The following is a 14,704-nucleotide window of genomic DNA, read 5'->3' on the forward strand; positions in this document are numbered from 1 at the left end:
TCAAAAAAAAAAAAAAAAAAAACTAAGCACACCCTCTACATCTTTTCATTTAATCTTCTCAACAACCTGCAAGTCCAGAGTTATTGCTGCTCATCTCACTTTACAGCCCAGAAACATTACTAATGTCTGTGTGTGGAATGTTTTCTGTTGCAGCTCTCAGACCCCCAAATTGTCCCAAGGCTTTGCTGGCAGGTGGAGGAAGATCCAGTGAGGGTAGGGGGTAATGGCTCCTGAAGGACCCATTCTGATAAAAACAGCAAGTGATTTCCCTTAGCCTCATAGCTCTGAGGCCAGGTGATACCTGACCTGGCCCTTTCTGGGGTATTCTCCATTGATGAGGGTGACCCCTCCCTACTTCAGAGCTGGGGGCATGAGTTCAGAGGATCAGAGTGAGAGCTGAGGTGGGAAGGGGAAATAGAGGCTGTGAGAGGGAAACACGTTTCTTCTCATCCCTCCATCCTAGCATTGATTCATCTCTCTTTTAATCTCTCAGAGGGAGGGGAGGTCCCATCCCAACTAGAAACCATGGCCACAAGGATGCTGGATGAAAAACCCAAGCTCCAGATGAGAAAGCCACTCTGGCTTTGATAGGTCCCTCCCAAGTAGGGAAGCCCATGTCTCTGCAGATCCCATGACCGCAGATGAATGTGCTGTTCTGTAGTTGTCTCTGACTATAGAGGAGCCTACCTCCTCTGTCCTGATAATAGGACTCTGAACCAAAGCAGCGAGGAGGTAGGTTAGACCCTAGCAGACAACCATTTGAAGTGGTGGAGTCTGATGCAAGTAACTGCCCTTCTTAGGGCCTCAGTCTCCTCCTCTGTAAGATGGGGATGGTAACCCTGATGTTGACAGTGGTCATGAAACTTCTCTAAGGGAATACAGTAAAGCTCTCAGCTCAACATAACAAGTGCTACCTCACACCAGTCCCTGTGACCTCACCCAAAGCCAGAGGAGCTGGGAGGGAGGGATTGTGGGGCAACAGGGACAATGCAGCCAATCCCCTACCCTGTGACCAACACTACAGCCAATGAGGGGCCAGGAATTTAAGCCAGCCTTATTTTAGGTCTCTTAGGAGGTAGTGGCACTAAAAATAGCTCAATGCCAGGATGAATAAGAAATGTCCAAGAAAGACTAAAACAAGCAGAGGAGAAAAATTGGATCCAGTCATGCCTCCTACATAGGAACACACATTGTGTCCCAGTTCACACTCTGCCAAGAAACAAGCCAGCAAGTGGGAAAAGCATAGCTGGGAAAAGCATAGCATCAACATCTAATCTTAGCTGCTGCCTGGGTCACAATTCTGAGAGGTCAGACTGTGGCTGTACTCCCCCAACAAACTTGGGAATACCTGAGGCAGGGCACAGCTTTATACTCCATACCTCTGCCCCTTTCCCTCTAGTATTTGTTATGCTTAATCACTAAATGTGCCCCAATCCTGCTACAGCCTTACTCAAGAGTTCTAGGGGCAGGGAGAAAGCTGAAGGAATGAATGATGGCCATCTCTCCCTCTGGCTCACAATAAGGTTGGGCAGCTCTCAGGGAAGGTCTTGGGAAAAAAAAATACACCAGTGAAAGAAACAGCATCAGCACATGTCTAGGAACATGAAAAGAGAGGAGGGCAGGAAACCAAGAAGCTAGAGATAGAGGGTAAGGGAAACTAAGGCTGGAAGCTGTTCCAAAGACAAGAAAAGTGCTGCCATGTGGTGTGACGGTGGAAAAGTATAAAGTTGTTTCTTTATTTTCCTTTTTTTTTTTGAAAGCAAGATTTATTGAGAGCACAGAAAAGCTCCCACAGTGGGAGGGGACCCGAAGGGTTGCCCTCAATATTATTTTTTTGAGTTGGCATCTCACTCTGTTGCCCAAGCTGGAGTGCAGTGGCATGATCATGGCTACCACAGCCTTGTCCTGCTGGTTCAGGTAATCCTTCTGCCTCAGTCTTCCAAGTAGCTGGAACTACAAGTGAGTTCCACCACCACACCTGGCTAATTTTTATTTATTGTAGAGACGAGGTCACGCCATGTTGCCCAGGCTGGTCTTGAAATCCTGGGCTCAGGCAATCCTATCGCCTCAGCCTCTTAACTGCCACTGCACTTGATCTTTTTTTTTTTTTAATTTAAACTTTCCAATATTATTCTTAATGGTATGATAACTTTGTAATACAAAAACTACTTGGGGGGGCTAGGCACCATGGCACACTTATAATCCTAGTGCTTTGAGAGGTCGAGGCAGGAGGATGGCCTGAGTCCAGAAGTTTGAGAACAGACTAGACAACATAGCAAGACTACATCTCTGAAAAAAAAAATAAAGAAAAGAAAATTTTAAAAAGTTGGGCATGGTGGCGCAGTCCTGCTACTCGGAAGGCTGAGGGCTGAGGTGGAAGGACTGCTCGAGTCCAGACATTCAAGGCTGCAGTGAGCTATGATCACCATTATATCCCAGACAACAAAGCAATATCCCATTTCTATTAAAAAAAAAAAAAAAGTCAGGCGCGGTGGCTCACGCCTACAAATCCTAGCACTTTGGGAGGCTGAGGTGAAAGGACTGCCTGAGCCCATGGGTTCGAGACCAGCCTGGGCAACTTGGCGAGACCTCATCTCTACAATAAATCAAAAAATTAGCCAAGCTGGTGGCACACACCTGCAATTCCAGCAATTTGGTAGGCTGAGGCGGAAGGATCACCTGAGCCAGTAGGTCGAGGCTGTGGTGGCCGTGAGCATGCCACTGCACTCCGGTCTGGGTGACAGAGTGAGACTCCAACTCCAAACAAACAAAACAAACAAACAAAAAAACGCACACATATATTACTTACACACACATGTACCCCAAAACTATGGATTGGGGCCTGCTTGACCTTCATGTGTTTTATTTATTTCCATGTAGTGATCACAACAGCCATGTAGTCAGATTCCACTGTCATCCAGTGATGTGGGGGATCTTGCCCCAAGCTCTGGTATATATATCAGTGCTGATACTAGGTCCTCTGGCTGAACCCAGAACTTTCTTTCTGCTAGCTTTGCATCTCTGAGCTCTAAACCACAAAGCTGGCCATCTCTTTCCTATAATACCCTCACCTTTGGTTTAAAGGCCAAATCTCTGGAGTTGCTCTAATTCTATTCTATTTCAAGGGTTGCCCTTTACAAATAATAAAAATTTTTAAAGACCCAGCACTTTGGGAGGCGGAAGCAAGAGGACTGCCTGAGTTCAGGGGTTCAAGATCAGCCTGGACAACTTGGTGAGATCCTGTCTCTACAGTAAATCAAAAAATTAGCTGGACAGCCGGGCTCAGTGGCTCAGCCTGTAATCCCAGCACTTTGGGAGGCTGAGGTGAGTGGATTGTCTGAACCCGTGGGTTCGAGACCTGCCTGGGCAACTTGGCGAGACCTCATCTCTACAATAAATCAAAAAATCAGCCAGGCACGGTAGCGCGCGCCTGTAGTTCCAGCTACTTGGAAGGCTGAGGCGGAAGGATCGCCGGAACCCAGCAGGTCGAGGCTGCGGTGGCCGGGAGCAGCCACTGTACTCCAGTCTGGGCGACAGAGTGAGACTCTGGCTAAAAAGAAAAAAGTAATCTCAGCATTTTGGGAGGCAGTGAGAGGATTGCCTGAGCCCACGGGCTTGAGACCAGCTTGGGCAACATGGCGAGACCTTGTCTCTACAATCAAAAAATCAGCTGGGCTTGGTGGCACATGCCTGTGGTTCCAGCTACTTGGAAAGCTGAAGCTGAAGGATCACCTGAGCCCAGCAGGTCAAAGCTGTGGTGGTTGTGAGCGTGCCACTTGACTCCAGCCTGGGTGACAGAGTGAGACTCCGACTCAAAAAAAAAAAAAAAAATAGCTGGGCTCGGTGGCTCAGTCTGTAATCCCGTGCCTTTGGGAGGCTGAGGTGAGTGGATTGCCTGAGCCCGCGGGTTCAAGACCCGCCTGGACAACTTGGTGAGACCTCATCTCTATAATAAATCAAAAATTACCCGGGCATGGCAGTGCATGCCTGTAGTTCCAGCTACTTGGAAGGCTAAGGCAGAAGGATCGCCGGAGCCCAACAGGTCGAGGCTGCGGTGGCGGGGAGCGGCCACTGCACTCCAGTCTAGGTGGCAGAGTGAGACTCCAACTCAAAAAACAAAATAAAACAAAAATACACACATACACATAAATAATAACGAAATTAAAAATAAGGCTGGGTGCAGTGGCTCCACCTATAATCCTAGCACCTTGGGAGGCGGAGGCAAGAGGATTGTCTGAGCCCACTGGTTCCAGATCAGCCTGGGCAACTTGGTGAGACTTCATCTCTACAATAAATCAAAAAATTAGCCTGGCATGGTGTCACATGCCTGTAGTTCCAGCTTCTTGAAAGGCTGAAGCGGTAGGATCACCTGTGCTCAGCAGTTCAAGGCTGCATTGACTGTGAGTGTGCCACTGCATTCCAGCCTGAGACTCCAACTCAAAAAATAAAATAAAAAATAAGAAAGATCAAACCACCTAGGTTCTGCAGGTGGCCACCCACACTCGTCCCCATCTCCCTAGCCATTCTGTCTCACCTCAATTCAGTACTATAAATAAACACACCAGAACTTGCTGAGAACTTATTTTTCCTTGTGTTTTTTGCACAGATGAGTCTCCTGCTTGGATACCCTTTCCCTTCCTTCATCTGTCTGTTCTCAAGTCACTGTTCAGATTCCACCTTTTTGGGGACTCCTTCTCAGAACCAAATGTTGACCCCACCTTCATGTGCAAATACCTATGAACAAAGCCAAGCCCTACTCCTCTGCCTGAGACCACTGTGGCTTTGGGTTGTGAAGGTTCTAGTATGATTCCTGCCACACAATTGCAACCCCACCCATCCACTCACCACACCCCATCTCTTAGCACAGAACGTGGTACAACAAACCAGGATTTATAGTTTCTGACTCCAAACCTCCCACAATGTTTTCAACTCATGGCTGGGAGACAGCATTCCTGAGTTCAAAAAAAGAAGCAGAGTGTAAAGTTCTCTTCCCATCTCCATCAATACAGGGTAGGAGTCCAGACCAGGCTGGGAGGATGTTCCCCAGAACAGCCAGCAAGCCCTGATTGTTCCTAACACATTTACTGTGGAAATATCAGCCTGGAAAGAAACAAAATGTCCAGGTTCAGAGGCAGCCTCATATCAGATTGGGGACTGACCTTTATCATGACGGCTTCTCCTACAGCTCTTCTGAGAGGGCCGCTGACCACGCCATCTCCTGCTTCACCCCAACAGTCCACAGGCTGACTGAGGCCAGGCTCCTCGAGGAGCAGCAAAGACCTTGATGACCTCTCGCCCACTGAGCACTGAACTTCACTGACCCTTGGGTCTCTGTGGGTACAAAGACCCTCTAGGAATGTCTCAAAAAACTGTGGCCCTCTCCCAGTAAATTTGTAGAAAGGTAGAGATATCCCAGCCTTGTGAATAATTTCAAGTTGTTCAGACTCCCTGAACATAGGCCCAGGTTAAAACCTCTGGCCTAGGTGATCCCATTAGGCAACGAAAAATTTCATTTTTATTCTCAGATTTTAAGTGTTTCCAAGGACAAAACTGAAAATAGCAGTGTCCATCTGAGAACAGCTCATTTTCACTAATGCATATTAGGTGTAGAAATGTGCAAAGAGCTTTATGTGCATTTGTTTCTAATAACACCCTAGGAGTCAACACCCCTGTTAGAGATAAGCAAAATGAGACTCAGTGAGGCTTAGCCAACTCCAACTCGCTCAAGGTCAGCAGCTGCTAGACGGTGGAATTGAATTGACCAGATTTGGTGGACTCTCCAGAGCCAGGACTCCCAGCGACAACCTGGGTCTGGAGATAAAAAGGAACAGACCACATCAGTGAGAGAGCTCCTGGGCACACAGGGCTGGAGCCCCAATCTCTGAGCTTGGCTCTCTCAGTTCTGAACTGGGGCTTCCACCTCCAAACAAAGGCATCAGGCAGAAGATTTCCACATCAAACCCAGAGAAAACAGGTATTTTCATGGAGAATGACCTCAGAGTTCTCCCTAACCTTCAAAGTCACCACCCTGTTCTACCACCTAAGCAAAGCAGAGAGAGATCCTGACCTAGCTGGACCTGGGGCAGGGATGGGGCAGAAGAGTAATGAGAAAGACTACGTCACTCCTTCCAGACTAGCACACAGAAAGACGCTCACACATTTGAGGGTGCATCACCGAAGTCCCACGGGGAATGCTAGCAGGCATACTGAGTCTGCAGTAAGGCCCTTGAAATCGGGCACCAATCGTGGCCACCCCCCTCACACCTACTATCTGCCAGGACCCAAATATAGCCCTGAAGCAGAGCCTGGGAAGGCCTCATCCGACAGGAGGGACTGACAGCCACCGGAGGGACTGACAGCCACTGTGGCCTAAACCCCACAGGCCCAGAACTTAGGAAGTATCATGTGGTGAGAGTGGAGAAAGGGATGGGTAGCAACCAATGACAGGAAGATACCGAGTGGGTATCTTTTCCTCAGGAAAAAAACCACCCCTCTGAGATCATGGTCTGAGTTGGGGTACTGTGTATCCTGTCCCACGGCCTTCCAGTGACTTTCCCTGGCACCTGGAACAAAGTCTCAACCACTTATCCTGTCTTCAAGGCCCCTAGTTGTCCAATCTCATAAATCTCATCTCTTGCCACTCATTCCTCCTCTCCTCTGAAGCCACAATTGACATTTTCGTTTTTCTGGAACACGCTGAGCCTGTTCTCACCTGAGGGCTTTGTAACTTTCGCTCCTTCTACTCGATCACTCTTCCCCCTAGACCTTACCTTCATGTGTCTAGCGCCTTGTCACATATGTATCTAATGCCTTGTCACATATGTGTCAGCTCAAATGTCACCTCCACATACCTTCCTTGATCACTCAGTCTAAAACAGTTGTCTAGTTACTCATTTTGCCTCCTGTATTGTTTTCTTAGCACCAATCACGGCATGAGACTGTCACACTTATATATTTGTTTATCGTCTGTCTCCCTGACTACCTGGCCCAGCCTTCAATAACTATTTGTTTACTAAGTGCATGAACGCTGTAGGAACCTGGACTTAGAGGCCAGCTCTTCTTCTCTGGAGGAGTGAGTTCTGGGCAAACCCTGTTCAATTTAAGTGGCCCAGTGACCTACTTTCCCTCCATCCATACCTTCTGTCCAAGTTGTCAGGAAACAATTATTTGCTGTTCACACAGCTATGTGTCTACAGCATGTGGCAAGCAGGTCTTGGCTCCAACTCCCTCACTCCCAAGGTCCTGGTCACCACACCCTGTGAGACCTGATCTCTGGCCTGCTCCACCTCTCCCTTGAGATGTGACTCTGACACTGTCTCCTCATCAGTAATTTTGGGATATTAGGAGGAAATACACTGAAGATATAAAGCAGACCCAGTTGTAAGGTGTTATCATTAGTGCCTCAATGAATACTAGCTCAACAGCGAGGAAGAATGTAGTTACTTCAGGTCCCTGCAGGGAGACCACACCACGGACCAGGCCTAAACCAGCAATGCTAATTGCCTGGTCCACTGCACCCCTGCCTGAAGTATAGAGAGAAATCAGCCTAGACGGTTGGCCAGGGCAGAACTCTTTCCTGGAACTGACACCTGCGGTCTAAGGTCCCCACAGTACCCCAACAGTCCTTTTCTTCTTTTCTGCCTGGAGAGAGGGTTCTAAAGGCAGTAGGTTGCCCTGACTGACCCAGAACCCAACGCCTGGATTCTGTTCTCTCTGCTCTGCACTTATTCCCATGTGCAACCTTTTTACCAGGTAGCTCTGAAGACCTCTTGGGTCCCAGTCATTCTAAATAGCTACATCCACAGACTGAGCCTTAAGCCATGAACTTGATGGTCAGGTACACATGGACTTGGCTCCCCTAGTGGGAACTGAGTCCCTTAAACGACTACTCCCATGGCCTGGTCAACACCACTGTGACACTCTGAGACTAACAAAAACAGGGAATAAAGGGTCCACAGAGGAGTGGAGGGAATGCCTCCTGTAAGTCAAACTTGAGTCTCACAAGCCCCGTAAAGCTGGTATGATTATCTTCTCTTTGTAGACAAGGAAACAGAGACTCCAAGAAGTTAAGAAGGAATTCAAGATCACATGAGTCCACTGACATAGCCAGCATTAGAATGTCCATGCAACTGGCCAGAACTGGAACTGCAAGAGCCAATGTGAAGTAGCAGAAAGCCTTAGGTGGCAAGGCCTTTCTTACTCTCTAAATCAGCAAGTTCCATGCACCTCAGAATGGGAGCTACCTGAGCACATACTCAACAGGGCAAAGCAGGTTTACGCCACAGGGATAAATGAAAACTTGCATTCTTCTAGTCCTGAAACCACCTGCAAGTGGAACCAATGTCTACACAGAGGAATGCTTCTCAAGGGCAGCAGGCTTTCCAGTTTCTGCCCTAATGGGACCCAGTGGTTCCAATGGAGTACCTGTGGCTTTAAGAAACAAACAGGGCCAGGCTTGGTGGTTCAGCCTGTAATTCCAGCACTTTGGGAGGCTGAGGCGAGTAGATTACCTCAACCTGCGGGTTTGAGACCCACCCAGGCAACTTGGTGAGACCTCATCTCTGCAATAAATCAGAAAAATTAGCCAGGCTTGGTAGCACACACCTGTAATTCTGGCTACATGGAAGACTAAGGCGGAAGGATCACCAGAGCCTAGCAGGTCGAGGCTGTGGTGGCCGGGAACATGCCACTGCACTCCAGTCTGGGCGATACAGTGAGACTCCAACTCAAAAAAAAAAGAAAGAAAACAAAAGAAACAAACAGATGGCTGTGCATGGTGGCTCAAGCCTATAATCCCAGCACTTTGGGAGGCTGAGACGAGAAGACTGCCCAAGCCCATGGGTTTGAGACCAGTACGGGCAACATGGTGAGACCTTGTCTCTACAGTAAATCAAAAAATGAGCTGGACGTGGGATGTGGTAGCACGCACCTCTAGTTCCAGTTACCTGGAAGGCTGAGGCGGAAGGATCAACAATGCCCGGCAGGTTGAGGTTGCGGTGGCCCGGAGTGTGCTACTGCACTCCAGCCTGGGTGATAGAGTGAGACTCCAACTCAAAAAAAAAAGAAAAAAAAAAGAAAAAGAAACAAACAGGTGTCTTATGCCTGTAGATTACCAGCATGGGAGGCAGAAGCAAGGGGATTGCCCAAACCCAAGGGTTCAAGACCAGCCTGGGCAACACGGCAAGACTTGGTCTCTGTAATTAAAAAAAAAATATCCGGGCTCGGTGGCTCAGCCTGTAATCCCACGCCTTTGGGAGGCTCAGGTGAGTGGACTGCCTGAGCCCGTGGGTTCAAGACCCGCCTGGGCAACTTGGTGAGACCTCATCTCTACAATAAATTTTTAAAATGAGCCGGGTGTGGTAGTGCGCGCCTATAGTTCCAGCTACTTGGAAGGATCGCCGGAGCCCAGCAGGTTGAGGCTGCGGTGGCCGGGAGCGGCCACTGCACTCCAGTCTGGGTGACAGAGTGAGACTCTAACTCAAAAAAAAAAAAAAAAAGCTGGGCATGGTGGCCCACACCTGTAGTTCCAGCTACTTGGAAGGCTGAAGTGGAAGAATTATCTGAGCCCAGCAGGTTGAGGCTGTGGTGACTGTGAGTATGCCACTGAACTCTAGCCTGGGCAAATGAGTGAGACTCCAACTCAAAAAAAAAAAGAAGAAACAAACAAACATTTGCTGGGCACAGTGGGTGACTCACGCCTGTAATTCCAGCACTTTTGGGAGGCAGTAGTGTGAGGACTGCCTGAGTCTAAGGGTTCGAGACTAGCCTGGGCAACATGGTGAAACCTCATCTCTATAATAAATCAAACAAATAGCTGGGCGTGGTGGTATATGCCTATAGTTTCAGCTACTTGGGAGGCTAAGACAAAAGGATTCCCTGAGCCCAGCAGGTTGAGGCTGCGGTTGCCATGAGCGTGCCACTGCACTCCAGTCTGGGTGATAGAATGAGACTCCTACTCAGAAAAAAAAAAAAAAAAAAATTCCAGAATTGCCCTAGTTTACTGAGAATACTGAGGCAAATGGCTCACTATTCCCAGGTACCCCAGACACTGCTCTCTCATGAGCGGATTCTCCAACCCCATGGTAGCCCTATCTCCAGCCTGGAGGCTTAGGGAGCTGGTATACAGCAGGTACTAGCAATAAACAAGTAAGGCCAGGACAGTGAAAGAAAGTTCTTGGCCACAGGTTAGTTGGAAGTAGGAGCCCTGAGCAGGCCATCCCTGGCCCTCATGTCCCTCTTCCTTGGGACACTTCCCCAACTACAGTTAGGCTTCAGCAAAGCATTGTGCCCAGAAGGATACACTCTAGCTAACAGGGTGAGGGCGTCACACATACCTGGTGGACAGGGTGCTGACCAGAATGATCATATCACATGGGCCAGAAGTCACTCTAGGGATAATCTACACACTGCTGCCGTCCTCAGGGAGGGAGTCAAGAATTCCTGTCACATGGCTGGACACAGTGGCACACACTTGTAATCCCAGCACTTTGGGAGGTGGAGGCAGGATGATCGCTTGAGCCAGGAGTTGAAGACCAACCTGGGCAATATAGTGAGACCTGGGCAATATAGTAAGAACCACGTCTCTATAAAAAACTTAAAAATTAGCGAGGTATGGTGGTACATGCCTAGAGTCACAGCTACTCAGGAGACGGAGCGGGAGGACCATTCAGCCCAGGAGTTTGAGGCTGCAGTGAGTCAAGACTGCACCACTGCATTCCAGGCTAGGTGACAGAGAGAGACTCTACCTCTAATAACAGACAAAGAAAGAAAGAAAAGAGGGAAAGAGGGAGTGAGGGAGGGAGGGAAGAAAGGAAGAAAGAAAGACAAAGGAAGAGAATAACAATCTCAAAGCTGGGAAAGGGGTAGTCATTAAACTGAATTGCAAATAAACATCATCTTCAAAACATTAACCGAAAAGGCCCAGGACAAGGTTCAGCCTGACCCCATTCCAAGGAAATCCTGTCCAGCTTTCAATGTCCATTCTGTAGAAAACTTTTTGGATTCACTCCCCTTGCCCTAAAAGGACTATTCCTTTGTCCTGGAGGCCTCAATGAGGATGGACTGAATGGGATTCTAAAACAAGCACTATTGGCATTTCCTAAGTTCCTGTTGGCTCCTGCATACTTCATAATCCCCTAAATAAAGGCCATTTGTTGAAGGAACACCCAAGGAGCCTCCTTGACCAGTCTACTGAACCTTCCACCTCTGGGGAGGGTTCCTGTCTAGCACTCTGGGAAGATGCCCTGATAGGTACCACTCCAGGAACTACTGGGCACCTGAATAAAGGTAACCATAAGAGGGTCTCAGTGAAAGGAGCAGAAGCCACAAACCTAGGATCCAGGCAGGGGATTAGAAGGCTACCAACAACAAAATGCTAGTGACAGTCCCACGCACTATGAGAACATCCAGCAGAGACCTCTGGGAGACCCAGGAGGAGCAGACTTTAGAAGCCAGCAGCTAGACTCAACAGCCATAGCAACTTTAAGTGGTGACAGCCTTGCTGAAGGGAATCCAGAACTTTCTGGGCCCACAATCCAGAGGAATACCTCCCTGTGCATTTCCTGCCAGGCACTAAAAAGGAGCATTGGCCTAGAAATAGCCTTTTCTCTCTGGGGCTCCAATCATTCAGAAGCCCCCTCTTCTGCACAGGATTAGTAACTCCTATAGAGATCCTTCAACTTAGCCCTCAGAACAATACCAACATTACCCCTAAAACCTGTGACCTCCTTTCACCAGCACTAGGACTGGGTAGGATTCATTTTTCGACCTGCAGTCTCAACCCGGAGCCTGACACAAAAAAAAGGCCCCCAAAATGGTTGCGATATAAAACTGGTCACTGGCAAGAAAGGAGAAAAATAATAATTTTCAAATAAGATAAATGAAAATGAGATGATGTCTCATTAAGGGAACCCTAAGATTTTCTATATAAGGTGCATTCCAGTTCTAAAATTTGAGAAATCTGTGTCTGTGAAATCACTCCTCTCCTCCCAACCCAGCAACTGCAAAGACAGTAGAATAAATCCAGACATGGCTCAGAGAGGACAGGTGGGCTACTAGTCACTAAGGTACCTAATTCTGAGCTAGTTGAGAACCCAGGCATCCTGACACCATGACCTACACTTGTGCAGCCGTCTCCCAATTGCCCCATGTCAGGCCCTACTTCCAAGTCAGTCCTACATGAACAAAGGATACAGATAGATCCTGGAGGACCTCAGGGTTCTCTTATCTCTGAGACCTAGATGGACTGCCTTGTTCTAGAAAGGTTAAGGACTTCTTGTGGTCAAGATGCCTCGCAATGGCTAGCTGACCCCAGACAAAGAAGTTACAGGGAAATTCTAGAGGCTGGAACAAGGGGGAGGGTCCTGAATTCTTCCTACTCTTGGGCAACCCTGAGAAGAAACAATATATTTTTTTACTCTGAAGAAAACCCTGTATTCAAGCTACCCAGGGCCTTGAAATATGCAGATAAATCCATTGCCATAAGCCTAGCTCATCTGAAAACTGTGTCCTAGAAAGTACCAATCCAGGCTGGGTGCGGTGGCTCAAGTCTGTAATCCCAACACTTTGGGAGGTCGAGGTGAGAGGACTGCCTGAGCCCACGGGTTTGAGACAAGCCTGGGAAACTTGGCGAGACCTCATCTCTACAATAAATAAAAAAATTAGCCAGGCATGGTGGCGTAGTTCCAGCTACTTGGAAGGCTTAAGTGGAAGGATCTCCTGAGCCCAGCAGGTTGAGCCTGCGGTGGCCATGATCGTGCCACTGCACTCCAGCCTGGGCAACAGAGTGAAACTTCAACTAAAAAAAAAAAAAGTACCAATCCAGCCAGGCTTGGTGGCTCAGCCTGTAATCCCGTGCCTTTGGGAGGCTGAGGTGAGTGGATTGCCTGAGCCCGCGGGTTCGAGACCCGCCTGGGCAACTTGGTGAGACCTCATCTCTACAATAAATCAAAAACTTAGCCTGACGTGGTAGCGCGTGCTTGTAGTTCCAGCTACTTGGAAGGCTGAGGCGGAAGGATCACCGGAGCCAAGCAGGTCGAGGCTATAGCGGCTGGGAGCAGCCATTGCACTCCAGTCTGAGCGACAGAGTGAGACTCCAACTCAAAAAAAAAAAAAAAAAGTACCAATCCAGACAATCTAGAGTGGGACTTGAAATAACTGCTCCTAGTTCTAAGAGATTCCACCTCATTGATGCTGTATGTGTCCTGTGGGTAGTCCCTCCTTATTAGCCAACTCCAATGGCAAACTGGGCCTCTTCTGAGACGCTGGATGAACCTGACTTCCCTGTTCTCACAGGTCAGGATGTGGACTAAGAGAGCTGAGTCCAGAGAGAAGGTAGACTCTAGTGAGATCTGAAAGCATTCTTGCCTGTTTTTCTGGATCAGGGAGAATGACTAGGCAGAGAAATTCACATGCAGGAAAGTGGCCAACTCAAGAGCACAATGACCAGAAAAACATTACCTAGAGAAATACTCAAAGGGGAAAAAAAGGGCATGGGCAGTGGCTTTCTTTATCTCGAGCCTAACTCAGACATTCTAAGAGACCCTGGCATTCTGCTAGTTGCTGCGGCCACGTCTGCAGACCGAGAGGCTTTAGTCCTCGCAAGGACTGTGGCTCAGAAGTCAAGGTGGAATCAAGGCTTGACAAGTCATCGCTCCCCCAATTCCCAGGGACTGGTTCAGTTTCTGGAATGGTTCCTTAATTTATCATCACTCAATTATAAGTGCCTTTACAAAGGCTGTCAAAATAGTAGCCTCTGGTCAGATACAACCATTCTCCCAGAACTCAATGGGATCTCCCGTGGCATCATTAGGGGGAATTTCCCGAGGCACAATCAATTTTCTGCCTGTTCATAGGTAGCTCCAGCTGTTGGGAAGTGATCAAACAAGTGAGGGAAGCCAGACTTTCCACAGCTTCCAGCCCTAGTTCTGCCCCCCAGGCTTCGGAAAGGCCCCACAAAGTCCAGACCTGGATTCTACTTCGCCATGCATTAAATTCTACCTTATTATCCCATTCTTATGGAGTCATCCTCTCTTCTGGGGTAATTCTATGTTACCTCTGGGGCCTAGTCACTGATAGAGAAGGGCGTGGGCTGGGCCTACCAGTCGGGAGCCGCCCCACCACATCAGGCCCAGATCCTCCAAGGTTGGCCAGAAGTAAAGTCCCACGTGGAACCCCCTTCCACCCGATTCCCTGACTCTCCCCATAGAAGAACTCAAGCATGGGTTCCATAGAGGAATCGGTAGGTATCATGCACTCTCAGCCGGCAGACAAGTAGGGGAGCGTTCACCTACATCCTAGGACTAGGGTCGGGAACCGGGTGAGGGCCCCAAGCCCAGGCTGCGGTAGGCGGGCGCCCTTACCCATGCTGACTCTGGAGCGGGCCGGGTGGCGCTGCCCATTCCCAGATCCTTCGCAGACGGGTAGCAGGACGTGGGGCTGGGGTCTGCCCGCTAGCTGCCTGCAGAGCTTGCAAGACTCGAGCAGGCCAGGCCAGGCCAGACGGGGCGGGGCCCAGAAAGCCCCTTCCGGATGGTCCGGACCAAAGAAAAAGGCCTCGCCATGGCGCAGTCCGGGGCACCAGTCATGGGCACCGTACGGCCCAGATAGGTGCCTGGCTGGTTCTCTCTGCGTTCCCCCCGGCCGCCGCCTCAGAGGACCGGCGGGAGGCGGAGCCGCGCGCGACACATGGCCCCGGCCCCGCGCG

General features: G+C 49.1%; 1 protein-coding gene across 4 annotated transcripts in view; it reads right to left on the reverse strand.

The window, feature by feature from the left end:
* NUTF2 (nuclear transport factor 2) overlaps positions 1–14,698 on the reverse strand; it is a 21,850-nt gene extending 7,152 nt beyond the window's left edge. For 2 of the 4 annotated variants that reach the window (XM_008065754.2, XM_021716377.1), the window contains exon 1: positions 14,361–14,698. The gene's annotated coding sequence lies outside the window, so the exon portion shown is untranslated. Of the gene's footprint in view, positions 1–5,159; positions 5,639–11,416; positions 11,441–14,360 lie in introns of those variants that run through there. The other 2 variants (XM_021716380.1, XM_021716378.1) reach the window with 2 other exon arrangements.
* Positions 14,699–14,704: the final 6 nt, after the last annotated feature.

Source organism: Carlito syrichta, unplaced genomic scaffold (genome assembly GCF_000164805.1).
Source record: "Carlito syrichta isolate Samal-C Ts95f unplaced genomic scaffold, Tarsius_syrichta-2.0.1 Scaffold308803, whole genome shotgun sequence".
Taxonomy (NCBI): Eukaryota; Metazoa; Chordata; class Mammalia; order Primates; family Tarsiidae; genus Carlito; species Carlito syrichta.